Below are 17,687 nucleotides of genomic sequence, written 5' to 3'. Positions count from 1 at the left end.
TATCGGATTCTAGGTAAAAGGCCGTCGATAGTCGTTATTAAATACCGAGTAGGGAGTAAACTCGTCTCTAGAACGTAGACGTCTACTAGGAGCCCCGATCCGAGACAATACTCTTAGGAATGCTAGGACGTACAAAGATGTAGCGGATAAAGATATATACGATATTTAGGGCGTCTATCTATAGTACTAGGATTAGGTGTCTCTCCTTAGTAAGCCTATCCGTAACTATAAGGACGTTCTTATACGTTTGTCTATCGGTTAAGCTCTTACTTACGGGCAAATCTATAACGAAGTTAATAGCGACATCCTCCTATACTCTAAAGGGTGCCGGCAATAGTATAAGGAGGCCCTAATACTACTAATTTGACGGAACCGTTATTCTATATATAATATAATTACGGACGAATCTCTTAATCGTTTATACTATACGTAGCTAGCGGTAGTATCTACTAATCAACTCGAATGTCTTTTTACGGCCGGGATGCCTAGCCGCGGGTATGTCGTAGAAACGTTTCGTAATTAGAGTACGAAGTTCTACTACGCTAGTAACTTCTAGGACAAATAAGCTATATCCTCCGTAAACGTTCTTTATATAGATTATAGTATCTTCTACTTTAGATATACGATCGTCGATCTTGTGTTTACGTAATAGGGGTACTTACTAGTTCTAGGATAGCTATTATATAGTAGCCTAAACGGTCTCTTCGTTATATAGAGCCTTGACTTATATAAGTAAATCCTACTATACTACCTACTACGCTACCTCCCCCTCCCGTAGCTCGCTTAAATTGAGCTTAATATCGAGGCGAGCGGGCGGTAGGATAACCTAGCTCTAATACTATAGACGTAGATCGCTTAGATCCGACGGTAGATCTTACGATCGTCTAGTAAGACTATTAGGCTTTATACCCTATATACCTAGACAATAGTTAATTTTGAATACGAACTGTACTAGGAACTATACCTAGCGTGCCTACCGTCTATTAAGTTGTTTCGTACTTATAAAGTATTCTAGGTTCTTATAATCGGAGTAGATAATAACGGGAATATTATCTATATCCTTTATATTCTCGAAATCGGTGTCTATATTATCGTCTAAGTTAACGGTGAGCTTAGGTCTCTATTCTTCGAAGGCGAGGACGATAGCTAATAGTTCCTTGTCGTAAATCTCGTAGTTATACTCCTATAGTAACATCTTCTTAGATATATATACTACCGGTCTCTAGACGTCTCCGTATTTCTATAAAATTACTACCGTAGTAACGAAATCTAAGGCATCTATTTCGACTATAGTTTCTAACCCTAGTACAAAGTATATAAGTACCGTATCCGTTAAGAATATATCTTTTAATCCTTAGAAGGCTACTTCGTATTCTATTATCTAAACGAATAGTATCGGCTTACTATTCTTACTAGTCTTTATTAAATTCGTAAGAGGCATATAAATTTTAGAGAAGTTCTATATAAACCTTCGATAGAAGTTTCTAAACCTAAGGAATGCTTCTATATCCTTTAGGTATATTAGAGTAAGCTAGTTCTTGACTACGTCGACCTTTTCTAGGTCTATACGGATACCGTCGACTCCTATAATAATACTAAGGTACTTCGTCTCTATTTAGTAGAACTCGTATTTATCGATATCTAATTATAGGCCGGCTTTACGTATACGCTATAGCACTTTACGTACGTATTATATATGTTCCTCGAATGTGTCGCTAAAGATTAGGAAATTATCTAGGTATACTAAATAGAAGTTATCGAGATACTCCCGAAGCGTATTGTTAATATATAATTAGAATGTTCCTAGAGCATTATATAGGCCGAAAGGCATTACTATATACTCGAATTGATTATAGTAAGTACTAAACGTAGTTTTCTATTCGTAGCCCTCCGTAATACGAATACGGTTAAAGGTAGAGATGATATCGAGTTTAGTAAAGTACTTCTTCCTATTTAGGCGGTTTAGCGTTTCTTAGAATAGCGGTATTAGGTATCTACTTTTGACCGTAAGGGTATTAAGAGCTCTATAGTCGATATAGACCCGTAGACCGCCGCCTAGTTTACGTATAAATAGTACTAGTATAGAAGCCGGGCTCGTACTTTGTTATATCGCTCTAGATTCTAGCTAATTATCGACCTACTTCTTAATTACCTTATTCTCGCGAGACGACATTACATATAGCCGCTTAAAAGGAGGTGACTTAGTTTCGTCTTTAAGGTGTATTTTATAGTCTTTACTAGGGCGGTAAGGTAGGATCTTCGATATATCCTAACGATTAAAACAGTCCTCGAAATCGTATAGTTCCTAGGGTAAGTAGACCTTAGTATCTTAGTCCTTGTCTTTACCTTTCATAAATCTGTCGAAGTCGCTATTTACTATTATTATATATACTATTAAGGGGTTTACTAACTATACCTTTCGAAGGTTTATAGCGTAGAGCCTAGTAGGATCGAAGTCTTACCTAGTCGCTACTATTACGTAGGCTCGTAATAGATTAGCGTAGTACTTCTGACTAGGTAGTATAATCTATATTATATAGACTTCCGCTCCTTTCTTACGAGCTAGTTTTACTACGTAGGCCGCGGAGATGTTTACGATATCGATCTCTAGTTCTAGTTTAATAACTCGTTACTTTTATTTTATATATCGGTACGGTCGCTTTAACGTCTTAACGCCGTCTACCGGTAACGGTTATCGAGTATATATACGGAAGTCATCCTCTTTGTCCTCGAACGTCGTATAGAACTATAGTTAGGGTATATACTTAGGTAACGATAGCGTAGGAGCGGTAACTTCGTCGGGGTTATCTTCTACTTTCGGCGGTCGATAACTACCTAATAGTACTAGCGTAGCTAGATAGTTAATAGACTATACTATTAGGTACTTATTAGACCTCTAGTTTGCCTTATAGGTACGGCATTTCAAATAATTCAATATTATAATACCCTTCTCCTATTATATCTCTAGTTCGTAGTCTACGAACTAACTAGAGCCGAGCATAATATTATACTCTAGTAATTCTACTAAATAGTAGCTAAGGATTTCGACGTAGCCGCCGATATTAAAAGGAAAGTACGTAGACTCGGTAATAAGCTCGTTAGCGGAGCCGCTATTAGCTAGTCCTAATTAAAGAGGTTCTTCCTAGAGTCGAGGAAGATTATATATACGAGCGTATATAGAATTTATATACTAAGAGGTAGCTCCATAATTAAGGAAGGTAAGAGCTTAATTACTATCTATACTACTAAGTATTATAAGGTAAGGGGACACTCTCGGCCTTAGTACCCCTTATATAATAGGCGGTGTTAGAGAGCTTACTAATATATATAAAGCGTACTCTAGTTCTTATATTACCGTATCTCGCTATATTTCCTTCTTAGTATTATATTCGTAAGTAGGACTAACGGTTATCGTACTTAAGCGTTAGTCTAGCTATTTCCCTATTACTAAGGGTTAGCCGGTGTCTATATTATAGAGCTAGTATTCGCGCGCGGCGGAGGGCGCTTATACTACTTAATAGGGTAGTCTAGCGAGTATAAGTTATAGTCTATACGGCGGTAGCGGACATAACCGCCTACTACGATAATACTAGCCTTCTCCTTAGGCTCGAGCTTCTTAAGTTTCTTAAATTCGCGTAGTATCTAAGCGTATAGCTTAAGGCCTAAACCTTAGGCTACGCCGGGCGCGGTAGGTATAGTACCGTTACTACCGCTATTACTACCGCTAGTACTACGAGGTAGTCGTAGTATAGCTAGGGTCTTTGACTTTAGGCGCTCGAACTTAGCTTCGAGCTTATAGTATAGGTCGACTAAGTCTTCGCGGTCCTTAGTCTCTATAGGCAGTGCCTCTATATATTTATAGTTAAGCTTACCCTCGAGTAGGCGGTGATTAGTCTTAGCTAATAGGTCGTATAAGTTACGCTATTCGTCGTACTTAGCGATAAAGATAGAAAATGACTCGTTCTTACCCTACTATAAGACCTAGAGCTTCTAGAAGGCCTTACCTACGACGTCCTTCTTACTATACCGATCGATAAGGAATTAGATCATCCTATCGATAGACTTAAAGGGGTTAACGTAATTGCGCTTAGTACGCTTAGAGGGTACTCGCGGATTATATAGCTAGTACGGGTACCCGTCGAGGTAGTTAAGGATATAGCGTAGTCCGTCCTCGATAGTCTAGAACTATATTACGGACAGCTTAATCTCTAGCTAATCGAGCTAACGGTCAAAGTTAATATTCTTATTATCGAACTTACTTTCTAGGTCCTTAACTAACTTATTAGTATATATAATATTAACGGAGGGTTCGATAGTAGTGAACTAGCTAACGGCGGTATTACTAGTTACCCTAGAAGTACTACTAGGTATACCCTAGCGTTCTCGTCGTAAGGAGTTACGGCGTAGGTAACGGCGTAGTCGACTATTATCTCTACCCTTATCATTATTAGAGTTGTCTCCGTCGTTATCGCTACTACCTCTACTACCTCCTCGTCGGGTACCTCTACCTATACGGTCCTACTAAGTAGGAGGCGTAGGTAATCGTAAAACACCGTTACGACGAGGGGAGTAGACGCGGACCTAACGACTATAGTTATTATTATTATTACCGTTAGTACCGCTAGTATCGCTAGTACCGTTCGTATCCTTAGCTACTAGCTAAGCCTTTAGCTCTACTACCTCCTTATTTAAAGCCTAATTACGCTTAGATAGGGCTTTAATGTCCGTAGGTAATATACCTACCTACGACTCCTCGACCTATCTAAAGAGCGTATCGTTATCCTATTAGAGGCGCTAATTAGCTTCCTTAAGGTCTTATATCTAACTCTAATACTTCTAGTATTTGTTAAAGTAGATTATAAAGAGGCCCTTAACATCCTTATCCTTTTCGAGTTAACTAAGACTCTCGGATACGATATTACGTTCCTTCTTTATATCGGCGTACTTACGCTATATAACCTTATTAGCCTTCTTTATAGACTCGACCTAGTTAAAAAGTATAATAAAGTCTGACTATATCTAGCGAACGAGGTGAAATATAATCTCCGGGTATACTATAGTACGAGTCGTAAACTCGGCTAGGCTCTTAATAGTAGTATACTCTAAGGCAATTACCTACTCCTTAGGTTAGCGTATATTATTAGTTTTACTATCTTATATAGATATATTATCTCTTAACTCTATAATCTTATACACCTTAATCCCTCCTTCTTCTAATATCTATTCTTCGTCGAGGAATTGTACAAAGTTAATAGGGTCGGAGGTTAAGACAAATTACTCTTCTTTAGGTAGTAGGTCCTTCTCGATCTCTTATTATTCGGCGGCGAATACGTTCGAGTCGTCGTCGGAAGGGAAGGTACCTAGGGCGGTATTGATACCTAGGTTATCGAGTGTCTACGTTTTAGTAGATACGGTTAGGAAAAGCTTAGCGCGTACGAGCGACTAATGCTTATACTTACTAAGATCTAGATAAAGAGGTTACTTAGGTAAGAGTACCCCGTTAGTAGTACTACCGGGTATAGCTATATTATACTATTACGTAGTAGATAAGACTACTCTCTTAGTAGGTATATAAGGGCCCTATAAGAGAAGGGAGGCGCGCGTTTTACGTAAAGGAGAGAGGTAATCTATTAACTTAACTAATACGCTTGTTTACGCGACTATAGTTATTATTAGTACGCCTATACGCGCGACTCGACGGTTAGTAACTATAGTAAACTTGACCTACCTTAACGCGTCTTACGCGAAGGAGAGAGGTGATCTATTAACTTAACTAATACGCTTGTTTACGTAACTATAGTTATTATTAGTACGATTTGATTATAACTACTAGCCTAACTAGATAGGCCGCTTATTTAACCGAATAAACTATTACGGGTAGTAATCTATAAGACGATAGTATAGGGTTGCCGTAAAATAAGCGTTGTTTAGTAAGGCTACGAAAGAGAAGCGCGAAGCGCGTAAGATATATAAGGAAGCGCTAAGGCGCGCGACGTTACGGTAGTAGTGAACCGTAATATAATAGCTATATTAAAAGGGTTTTAGTACCTACTTCTAGTAAGTTATTAGAGCTAATAGACGAAACGAATAATATAGAGGGTAATAAAGCTTTTATATTTACGCTAAGGAAGATTTAAGGATATATACTTCGAGACAAATGTGTTTTAGAGAGGGGGTAGTATTACGGCCGCTCCGTAAGTAAAAGATTCGAGTCTAATTACGTAACCTAGATAACTTAGCTCGGCCCGATACCGACGACTAATACCTCGGCCTTTAAGTATAGGCCTCGTTCTTAGACTCTCTTCTCTCTTTAGCTATCGACTTTGTTAATACTATACTCTTATACTCTTATACTATAGTCTCGTAATAGATATAATAGATACGATAGATATAAGAGGAGAGGAGAGTACTCCGGAGCGTACTCTAAGAGAGGGGGGGTAGTATTACCGTACCGGCGTATATTTACTTAAACCCGTAGGTACGTACCTAGACCCCGCGCCCGCTAACTAATCCGACTAGCGGCTTAGCGCCCGTACATAACTCTCGCGCCCTCCGCGCCTCTCTTAGATAGAACATCTATTCGACTTATACCTTACCCGACTACGTACTTATACCTACTTATAATATTAGAGGATACGAAAGGATAAGGAGTACTTTTCTACTATCTTAAGGCTATATTACTAGATTAGGCCTCGTTCTATTACTAGATCCGCCGCTTTCGCGTCTTATAGCTATACTATTAGCGCCGAGGCCTTCTTACCTTCTAGCTATTTCCTATAGAGCTAAGTCGCCTTCTAGATTAGAGAGTTAAGAGTAACCGGGTTATCCTCTAAGAGAGTACGTAGGTAACCTTAATTAGTTAGGTCGAACTCCTTAGGTATATCGTAGACTAGGATCGTAAATTGCTTCGTTAAGACCTTCGCTAATGCCGTAACCTTAGATGCCTACTATAGCTATACCTCTAGGTGCCTCCTAGTAGTAGTAGAGCTAGTATAGATCTATAGAGTACCGTTAGACTATTAGTTCGCTACGACCACCCCTAGTTAATTAATTCGTTAGGCGAGCTCCTTATTTAGTAGCTTCGTAACTTCGGCCTAGTCTTCCTTTACTATAATACGGATCGTAACTATATCGTACGTTACGCGGGGGCCTAGTATTAATACCGTAACCGATACCTAGCTATAGGGGTATTAATTCCGGGTGGCCTTATTAATCGCCTAAGACGTCGTCCTTATTTCTTATTGCCCTTAGTAATACGATAGTATAAGCGCCGTACGTAGCTAAGTAATTATTACCTATAGAGACCGGTATAGGAGCTAATCGTTAGTTTCTATACTTTTTACGTCCTCTATAAGTTACTACTAGCTATCTTAGGGGAGCTTCGCCTATAGAGCCGTAGGCGCCGGTATTACTATAGCCTAGGTATTACGGCCGCTCCGTAAGTAAAGGATTCGAATCTAATTACGTGACCCCGGGTCATATGACCTATATGACTAAGCTCGGCCCGATACCGACGCCCGACACCTCGGCCTTTAAGTATAGGTCTCGTTCTTAGACTCTCTTCTCTCTTTAGCTATCGACTTCGTTAATACTATACCTTTATACTCTCGTACTATAGTCTCGTAACACTATGCTACTATTAGCTAGGAGTTACCTAATATAGCTAGGTACCTCCGCGGCGTTTAGAGATAAAGAAATAGGGTAAAAAGAACTTTAAGCTATCTAAATTAAATAAGGTAGAACTCCCTTAATTCTAGGGGTAGTTAGGTACCTTAATACCTTAAGATTTTGACTTCGAGTCGACCTTTACCTTAATTTTACTAAAATGTACTAATAATACTATAAGGTATATACTTAAATCTCCCCCTTATTAACTACTAAAATATAGACGACTAACTATCCTAGTAAGTAAGAGCGCGCCTAGTAACCTTAGGATAGCTTACGCGTAGGTATATATACTTACCGGTCCGCGGGCCGTAAAATATATATAGTGATCCTAAAAGATAATAAATCTGAAATTCTTAGATTCCCGTATTTTCGCCTTATTATTACGAGACAGCCCTTTTCTACGAACTGCCTCGTAATATAGTATCGTCGGCCGTACGCCCGCGCGCTAGCGGCCGCTAGTACCCGCTAGCTTAATTCGCACTACTTTATCTTCTTACGCCTCTCGCGCTCTCTTAGATAGCTTACGTAACTATATATGTCTTTACCCGACCCTATTATAGTACTCTCGCCCGTAATACTTATAGAGAGATTCTTCGTAAATCCTACCTTCCTACTAAGGTCGCCTCCTAACTATATATATCTTAGTAGTACCTCTATATACCCCTACTACGTAATTAACTATTAAAGGTTAATGTTGAGAATATATAGGCCGTAGGACAAGTATATAGGTGTGGGTGTGTTATGTAACTAGATCACGTGACTAGGTTTTACTAGCCTATAGGCTAGCAAATATCCGGATACCTAGTATCTACCTATACTAATACCGGCGATACTATATATAGATACACGCTATCCTATTAGGTCCTTCTTCGTCTTTCGTATAATCCGCCGTCTTCTACTACTACGTAACTCGTACCTATTTAATAGGTTATAAGCCCGAGTTAGTAACTCGGTATTTCACCCTCGACAAAGTTATATTAGAGTTATTCCTCTTTAGAACAAAAGGAAGGTAGACTAGAGGCCGTACCCGTATTATATAGGAAGCTACAGCCGTGCTATAGGTATATATAAGACGTAAAAGAGCCTAGTAAGGCACTATTAGACTCCGAGTTAGGGAGCCTATACTAATACCTTAGACAAGTAGGCGAGCTTACTAAGAAGAGTCGCTCTCCGGACATCGCGTTCGTATCGACTAACTGTTTATTCTAAGAGAGCCGTAGTGTCTTAGAAACCTCCTCTACTAAGAGAGTTACGCTATAGTGTCTTAGTACTAATACAATCCTTACCGACCGACTTTCCTCCTCTTCCCGGCGGATAGCCATCCTCTCCGCTATTAACCTCGCGTTCGGTTTATCCTACTTCGATCCGATCGCGTACGACCGAATATATCCTTTTACCTAAGGGCAGCTAACCTATCTCTTAACTTATAAAAATAGAGAACGAGACTAGGTTTATAAGAAAGAGAGTAGCACCTCTTCTAATAAGAGAGAACCACGAAATATAGTTCAAGCTAATAAGAATATACCTAGTATTAAAGCAGGTTAACTAGGTCCTCGAAGACATTATTACGGACATTCCCGCTACAACCCTATCTATAGCGATACCCTCTACATTATCGGAGTCATCCCTTCCTTTAGATTAAGCGATAAGGAAGGCATCGTACAGACGGCACAATATAACGGCCCTATATAAGATGTATATCTGTCTGTCGATAGATAACTAAGAGATAATATACAAGATCCGGTATACGAAGGAGTTGTAGGAATAGGCTAAAGCTAAATATAAGAGAAGACTTCTCGCTACTAGAAGAAGTTTGCTTTAGCAATATACTAATTTCGTGATAATAGAGGACTAGTCTATAGATGACGACTAGTAGGAGCTTAGCTTAATTATAAGGAGGGCTGTTTTAATCTCGCCTTAGTTCTAAGACATTAAGACTAAGGATAGAAAGATCTAGTAACTCTTAGTAGCTCTACTAGACTCATTTAGCTCAATTCGCGATACAATTAATACCTAGGTGAATCTCTTACTATAAGACATTCTTGTAATTCTTAGGGAGAAGTAAGAATCAATAATTTATTAAGGGACAGCTATATTCGCTAAGAAGGGTTTCTAGGGCAAGCTTACGTGCTATCTCTATAGTAGTGACCATTTTATAAGCAAGTGCCCACACCTTTCTATAGCTTAGTAGGCTATTAGGAACAAGGACAAACTAGCTAGGGTTACCTACCCTACTAAGAGACAACCGTCACTACCTCGTAGGAGGTCATTATTACTAAACCTTCGTAATGTCCTTAAGGTAATAACGGACCTTATAAAGTAGATAAAGGAGAGCCGTAAGCCAAAGGCCTCCTCTAGTAAGCCTATAAGGGCCTATACGACCTAGGAAGACGTATTAGACCCTAAGATACTATTAGAAGATGATGATGTTAATAAGGTTGCCTATTCTACTATACAAGCTAAAGGTAAGTACCCCTCGTCCGAGTAGTTACTTAACTCTTATACATCATTATATATAACTGACTAAGATTTACTATTTAGGACACTAAAGCCTCTTTGAAAGAGGAAGTAGATTAAGGTTAGGGGTAGCTATCTACAAGCTATATATATAGGAAGTGTAGTAATAGGTAGTCCTTCTAGAAAGTAAATTGTCTTAGAAAATGTCCTGTTTGTTCCTAGCCTTAGAGTTAGTCTTGTTTCGTAGAATTAGTTTAGCTAATAGTTTACTATCTAACTACCTAGTTTCACCCTAAAATCCTTGTCTAGTAAACCCGTTGTCTAGACTAAACTTCGAGGAGGAGTACCGTTTATCTACTCGATCTCGGAAATTCTTAAGCTATAGTATACTAGTATACTCTCTTAAGAACGTGACGGTACCGCTATAGCTAATACTAAGTCCGAAGATTAGTAGGAGCTATAGTATAGAAGATATGCACACCTTAGTAAGGGACTGCTAAGAAACCTATATAGAGTCACTAATAAGAAAGATCCTATTCCTGTTCCTTCTAAATACCAGAATTGTAAGGTCTGCTCCCTTATAAACATAAGGAAGTTCAAAGGACCTACTATAGAGAGGAAAGGGGAGAGGCTGGCCCTTATCTCTATTGACATCTATAGGCCTTTTTAGGGCGCAGTCTCTAGGCTAGGATATAAATATTAGCTTAAGATTGTAGACAACTTCTCTAGGAAGAAGTAGGTAATCCCTTTGAAGGCTAGGAGCGACGCTCCTATAGCCCTACGGGATTAGAAGGTCTAGGCAGAACGGTAATCAAGGTACTTTCTGTCTACGATCCGTAGTAATAGTATAAAGGAAATTCTCGCCTTACTAAAAGAGTAGGAGAAGGAGTTTAGTACTTAGATAGACATTACTAATGCCTACAACTCTCTTCAAAATGGACCTATAGAAAGGTCAATTCAAGCCTCTAAGAATATAGTCCGGGCTATACTTAAAGACTCTAGTATACTAGTTAAGTTCTAGCTAGAAGCTTTATAAGTATAGACTATAATCAGAAATAGACTGCCTAATAGTCCGATTATTAATAGTATTGCTCTTTCACTAGAAGAAGCCTTTACTAGCTAAGTACCGTTAGTCGACCATTTCCGCGTCTAGGGATATAAAGCTATAGTCTATATAGACCTAAGAGCCTAACCTTAAGGCTTAAGGAGAGACAAGTTAATAAACCGAGGAAAAGAAGCCGTGTTTATAGGCTACTTAGAAAACACCACAAAACAATAGCTATTCTAGGACCCCGACATAAAAGCAATAAAAGCGTATAGTCACGTCGACTAGTTTAAGAATAAGAAGGGGGGAGATATAGATTTTGGTATTACCTTTACTAACTAGCCGAGTCGAGCACTATAGCGTAATCCTATTAGGAAAAAGCCCTTTAGGGCGAAATTTTCCGATAGGGGATTATTAGAGACACCGTTACGAAGACTAGGAGAAAATATTAAGGCGGTTTTAATACTGTCGAAGGCCAATAACGGTGGATCTATATAGAACCTACCTAAGTCATTAATACTATAGTAACTGCTATTTATACAACTTCCCCCTCCCCTAAAGGACATTAGGGAATACTAGAAGTTTAGAGATCAGGGTACTCTAATAAAAGAAAAAGAGGATGTCGTTCAGTTCGACCTATCCGAACACCTAGCGCTACCTTAGGTTATAGGTAACAAGAGGTTAAGGGGAGACGGAGATAATAACTCTAAAGAGTATAAGGCTAAACACTATAAGGCTCTTATTGCCTAGATGTTCTATCTAGACCCTATAATAAGCTAGGTAGAGGAGATTCTAAACGACGTAGAAGAATATACATTTGCTACTATTAGGTAGGCCATAGCCTATTAGTAGGAAGTACTAATCCTAAAGTCCTATAAGGTAGCCGTAGGAGACCCCGAATAGGGACATATATAGAGAGAGGTAATCGAGAACGAAGTTATTGCCTTAGTAAGTAACAACACCTAGGAAGCAGTTGTACCGCTAAAGGGTACGAATCTAATTACTTCTAGGTAGGTCTTTAATGTGAAAAGAATGATTAGTAGAGCTATTAAGAAGTTTAAGGTAAGACTAGTTATAAGAGGGTTTTTATAGAAATATAGGGTTGACTTCGAAGAGACCTTTACACCTACTATTAGACATAATACTCTCCGAGTATTCATAGTAGTAGTGTGTAAGAGAGATCTCGAGATGCACCTAGTAGATGTGAATAATGCTTTTACCTAAAGTAGCCTTCTTAAAGACATCTATATAATCCTACTCCTAGGAGTTAAAGCACCTCTAAACATAGTGTTCAAGGTCCTACAAAGCCTTTATAGGCTTAAGTAAGCAGCTAGAGACTAGAATAAGCTCTGTGTTACGAAGCTAGAGAAGATTAGATTTACCTAGTCCTAGGTAGATCTATGCCTACTTATCTATACGGATAGAGACCTTATAGTCCTTACCTATATAGATAACATACCTTTTGTAGCTCCGAAGCTATTAGATGTTCAGTGGTTTAAGGCTAAGCTTAGAAAAGTGTTTAAGATTAAAGATCTTAGTAAACCTACGAAGATCCTTAGAATAAGGATTATAAGAGACAGGTCCTAAGGCACTTTAAAGCTTGATCAAGGACACTATATCTACGCTAACTTAGCTAAGATGAACATAGCTAGAGAGAAGGCTACGCTAACCTACTTACCTATAGAGAGCTACGAGCATTTAGTACCTACGGCACCTATAGATAAGAGGTGTAACAAATAGGATTACTAGAGCTATAATAGTACCTAGATATAGCTAATGACAATAACAAGGCTAGACTTAGCATTCCCCCTTAGAAGAATTAGCTCATTTGTTACTAATCCCTTGTAGTAGTATATAAAGGCTTTAAAGAAGCTCTCCCGATACCTACGGTCGTACCTAGACCTAGGTCTTATATATAGAAAGGGAGGGGGCAATCTCTAGGGATACTCGGACTCTAACTACGCGATAGACAAAGTGGATAGAGTCTTAATTCTAGGATACGTATAGTTCCTTTATAGATCACCTATGTCCTAGATAAGTAGGAAGCAGAAGTCTATTATAATATTAATAATAGAAGCTGAGTTTATAGCTATAAACGTAGCCGTAAAGTAGTCACAATTTCTTGCTACTATCCTTAGGGAAATGGGGTGCCTAGAACTAGTAGGAAAGAGCTCTTTCTAGCCGAGTATAAGGGCAAGCAAGGGTACTGTTAACGAGCTAAGGCTAGTTAAGCTTATAGGTAACAACTAAGCCGCTTTAACACTTATTAAAGATGCCTATATATACAAAAGGTCAAGGCATATTAATGTTATATATAACTATGTTAGACATCTCTAGTAGTAGAAGAAGATTATAGTAGACTACTACTATATAAAGGACATAGCTACTAACAGGTTAATAAAGCCGCTTAATAGCTAGTAGTTCTAAAATTTTATAAGGTAGCTCTAGCTTACGTAAAGGGATTGTAGGAGACTATATAGCCTAAGTAGGAGTGTTGAGAACATATAGGCCGTAGGACAAGCATATAGGTGTAGGTGTGTTATATAACTAGATTACGTGACTAGGGTTTACTAGCCTATAGGCTAGTAAACATCCGGACACCTAGTATCTACCTATACTAATACCGGCGATACTATATATAGATATACGCTATCCTATTAGGTCCTTCTTTGTCTTTCGTATGATCCGCCGTCTTCTACTACTACGTAACTCGTACCTATTTAATAGTTAACGAGATTCGACGCGTAAATCTTAGGGTCTAAAGGGGCCCTCGACTCGTTAATACTACTCTAAGTACTAATCCTTTACTAGGCGCTTACTAGGTTTAATTATATTATATATAATAGGCCCTTATAATAGGTATCCTTAGGCTCGCTAGTAATATTCTAGTAGCCGCTTAGCCTATTATTATCCTTATTCTTATTCTTACCCTTATCGCCGTAGCTATTACTACGGCCCTTATTACCGTAGCTACTACTACGGTTTCCCTCCTTTTAACTAGTACCCCCTAATAAAGTAGGCCCTATTTCCTTCTCTACTAAGAGTTCTCTAGAGATAGTTTTAAAGACTAATTAACCGTTAGTTATTACTAGTACGATATTACGTATCTACTCGAGATAACGCTTAGTAAGTATTATAAGTAGGTATAAGTACGTAGTTAGGTAAGGTATAAGTCGCTTAGATATTCTATCTAAGAGAGGCGCGGAGGGCGCGAGAGTTATATATAGGCGCTAAGCCGCTAGTCGAATTAGTTAGCGGGCGCGGGATCTAGGTACGTACCTACGAGTTTAAGTAAATATACGCCGGTACGGTAATACTAAGCTTTTATAGTAATACTTTATCCCGCTTCTACTCGTTATATAGAGAGGCGCCGTAGGCTAGAGCCTACTTTTAAATAGTAAGTAGAAAGTATCTACTAAGGTCGTTATACTCGGCGTAGTTATACTTAAGTATCTTAGTCTATAAAACTAACTAGTCTAAGTACTAGTTATCGATCCTACGTACGCTAGCCTTCTAATACCTAGATAACTTAAGCGTAAGTTACCGCTTACGTAGTATATCGTCTAGGCTATACTAATCCTTAAGAGCCTAGTATTTCGCTCTAAGGGTATTCTAGCCGTATATTAGCTCTTACTCTAGCTCTATTATTATTCGGATAAGGTAGGTAGTAAGATTTAATCGCGTAGTAGTAAAGATATTATATATCCGTTACCTTTAGTCTACGTCTATTTATTATAGCTTAATAAGGTCTCTCGCTATAGCGTCTCCTACCGTATACGCTTATTAGATTTCCTTAAACGTTAAGTAAGTTATAAGGGCGCGCGTACTATAGGGTCTAAATAAGAGAGTTATTATTCTACGAAGCTACGAAAGAGGAGCGCGAGGCGCGGCGAAGTTATAAAGTAAAGCTAAGCCGCGCTAACCCGATACGAAAGGTCCGCGGTTTAGCCGGGCCGACGTAGCTATAGTAAGGGGTCGCGGGCTACCTATAATAGTACCCCCTCTCTCAAAATACGCCTTAGTCCTCTAAGCGTTATCTACCTTATAAGGCTACTTACCTATCGAGCTCTATAATCGCGCGAACGCCTAATTATCCTCTAGTACCCTGTCGTTATCTAATAACATCGCATTCGCTCTATTAAGACTATCCTCGACCGGCTTCCTTCGAGAAATATATTACCTAGTTAGCTAGCTTACCCTAGACCTAAGTCTGTCTTCGGCTAGTACTCGCGTATAATATTATAACTAAAGTTAGGTATTATTATAGGCTCTATAGGCTTTACTCGAGTATCGGTATAACTACCGGTACTATTATAGAGCTAAGAGCGGTAGTTAAGACCGGAGACCCTAGTTATAATAGTAGGCTTTCCCGTAACCTAGCTAATATAGCGGTACGTAGTAAATATATACGGAGTAGATTCTATTAGAGGTAAGGCTCGAGGCGACTTATTCGTAACGGTGTCTTTCGGAATGACCCTAATCGTATTAAGCCCGAGTACCTTAGTAGCTAGTAGGGACTAGTTAGATAGAGCTACGAAGCCTATAGGCGTAGATAACTCCGGCCGGTTATAGTAAAAGTCTATAATAGCGGCGGCTACGTGTTTAAGTATATTATCTATAGGTTACTAGGTCTTACTATCCTCCTCGTTCTAATATCTAGCCTATTTCACCCTATACTATATATCTACCTTACGCTTATACCCCTTCTTTACCTTACCTACCCGCTTACGGGTATATATATTAAGGATCTTTTCTACCTCGTATATATACGTAGGTACTACTACTATGTCGGCTACTATATTAGCCTCGGTAGTATTAGGTTCGATAGTTATCGGTAGTAGCGGCGCTAGATACTACCCTTTAAGTAGTAGGAAATTAGGGTGGTCGGCTCGTTATAGTAGTAAGGTATAGAAGTAGTTATTAAGTTCTACTAGAGCGTCTAATAGTTTTAGTTAATAAGAGAGTCTAGCCGGTATAACTTCCGTAATCTAGTAAGGGCCGGTATATCTCCTATCTAGCTTCTTAGATAGTCGAGTCGTACGGATGTTCTTAGTACTAAGATATACCTAATTACCTACCTTATAGTCTAGAGGAATACTTTAGTAGCGGTTTGCTACTTCTACTTAGAGAGCTTATAACCTTCGTATATTCTCTTAAAGGTGCTTATAAAGCTCGTAAATTCGACGTATAAAGGTTTCTACTAATCGTATATCTAGTCGCTAGAGAGTAGTTAGTCCTCCCCCCTTTCTAGCGTTTAGGTCAACTCGCTCTATAAACATAGGGTTGTAGCCTAAGGTAGCGTAGAACGGCGATATACTAGTAGTCTTAGATAGGCAATTATTAATCGCGAACTAAGTAAGGCATAGCTATTATACCTAGTTATCCTATACCTTATTAGTAAATATACGAAGATACTATTCTATCGCCTAGTTAGTACGTTCTAACTGTCTATTAGTTTCTAGGTAATATAAAGAACTTAGCTTCCGATTTATACGGAGTATTTTATAGAGTTTCTTCTAGAAGGTAGTAACCTACTACTTACTACGGTCTTATATAATAGTATTAGGAAACTCGCGCCGATAGAACATATATTTAAGGAAAAGCCTTGCCGTATTCTATACTATTATTACGCTAATAGGGATTAGCTCGACTTCCTTAGTAAGCCTATCGGTAACGGTTATAATATTATTATAGACTATACCGTTAAGAGTACTATCTAGGAGTCTAATAACGAAGTCGACTATAATATGTTTCTAAGGCCGATCTAGAACAGGAAGTGGCTATAATAATCCTAGTGGCTAGGAGTGTAGAGATTTTATTATACGGTAGGTATAGTAATTCGCGGTATATCTACGTACGGATCTCGCTAATCTAGGCTAGTAGAATTTACGTACTACGAGTTTATAAGTGCGAGCTCGTCCTAGATAGCCTACTACTAGAGCGTTATAGTTTATCTTAATTATCCTAGTCTATAAGGCTTAGTCATTTAGTACCTATAAGCTCTAGCCGTCGTATTAATTTCGAATATATAGTAGGTCGCTATCTACTTTATAGTATACTAGGTAAATCTTCGCTCTCTATAGTAGTATAGGAGTACGGTCTTTCTATAGGTCCTTAATCGCGGTCTTAAGCTCGTTATTAGTTACGTACGCCGTCGACATTCGATACTCGAGTTCGGCTTCCTACTAACTTTTACGCGTCGCCGGTTATTTAGTAGGCGTATCTCGTTCTATAGGTATAAACTCTTTAGCTTTAGGGTTTAGCTATACTAGTTCCTCTTCTTCCGGCGTATCTTCTACTATTGCCTATAGTAAGGCGATCTTAAGGAATCGCTTAGGAGGTAGTAATGTCTAATACTAATACTAGTTCCGAGGGTCGTCTACCCCCTACGGAAGGTCCTAGCTACGTCTCGTTAGGCTATCTAGCTTTATATCTTAAAGTCCTAGACGGTATATTATCTTAAAGTTAAACTATAATAAGAACTTAGCCTAACGCGCTTGTCGCCGATTTAGCTACT

Source organism: Fulvia fulva, chromosome 1 (assembly GCF_020509005.1).
Source record: "Fulvia fulva chromosome 1, complete sequence".
Lineage (NCBI taxonomy): Eukaryota > Fungi > Ascomycota > Dothideomycetes > Mycosphaerellales > Mycosphaerellaceae > Fulvia > Fulvia fulva.
The sequence above is the reverse complement of the archived record's forward strand: the minus strand, read 5'-3'. Positions refer to the sequence as shown.